This window comes from Ovis aries, chromosome 26, assembly GCF_016772045.2.
Source record: "Ovis aries strain OAR_USU_Benz2616 breed Rambouillet chromosome 26, ARS-UI_Ramb_v3.0, whole genome shotgun sequence".
NCBI lineage: Eukaryota > Metazoa > Chordata > Mammalia > Artiodactyla > Bovidae > Ovis > Ovis aries.
Window position 1 is genome coordinate 37,659,741 of NC_056079.1, and position 929 is coordinate 37,660,669.

Here is a 929-nt window from a genome sequence, read left to right on the forward strand (position 1 = left end):
TGTTCAAGAATTTTTTTTTTTCTTCTTCAGCACTGTGTCTGCAATTAAGGGAAAAAAAAAAAAAACACAAAAAACAAAAACAACTAACAAGTGAACAGTGATAGCTGGCAGGCCAAACTTTCTCGCCTTTCATTTTGATGTAGTTACTTCAGTCACAAAGATCAAAGTACACTTTTCTAATTCAACTTTGCCCTGGTTTTAATTTATCTTATTATAGCAGGAAAAGTGGAGCACATCAGAAAGGAGATAGCCACCTACTACCCCAACTTGGGTTCCCTGGTGGCTCAGATGGTAAAGCATCTGCCTACAATGCGGGAGACCCAGGTTCGATCCCTGGGTTGGGAAGATCCCCTGGAGAAGGACATGGCAACCCACTCCAGTATTCTTGCCTGGAAAATTCTATGGACGGAGGAGCCTGGTTGGCTACTGTCCGTGGAGTCACAAAAAGTCGGACAAGACTTAGTGACTTCACTTCACCCCAACTTGTAAAGTATAATTTTTTTGAACTTTTAGCTTCTGAGGTTTTTACCGGTTGTAATAATAGAGACTTGAATTGTGCTTTGTTCATTGAAGTTATTATGCAGTAATTCTAATATCTGCATAACATTCTTTCCATAAAGTACCATGATCACTCTATTAGTTAGCACTCAAACTGCTTCCAATTTTTCATTGTTATTGCTACTGCAGTGAGCAACGGTGAGCATCCGGTTTTTCTTATAGTTTGGATTATTTCCTTAAGACAGATTCCCAGAGATAAGGTTACGGGCCAAAGGGCTTTAATATTTTTATAATCCCTTATGGATAGTGCCAAGTAACTTTCCAAAGGGTTGGACAGCTTTTCAAAGCCACCATTAATACAGGAGGTAGTCAACAACATAGCTACCTGCCAACTCTGGAATTGCATTAAATCTGTAAAGTAACGATGGGGG

The 929-nt window shown here is 39.6% G+C and overlaps 1 non-coding gene across 1 annotated transcript; it reads left to right on the plus strand.

Annotated features, from left to right (window-relative positions):
- Nucleotides 1-273: 273 nt before the first annotated feature.
- Nucleotides 274-345, plus strand: TRNAC-ACA (transfer RNA cysteine (anticodon ACA)). The gene has a single exon. It is a non-coding gene; the product is annotated as a tRNA-Cys (tRNA).
- Nucleotides 346-929: the final 584 nt, after the last annotated feature.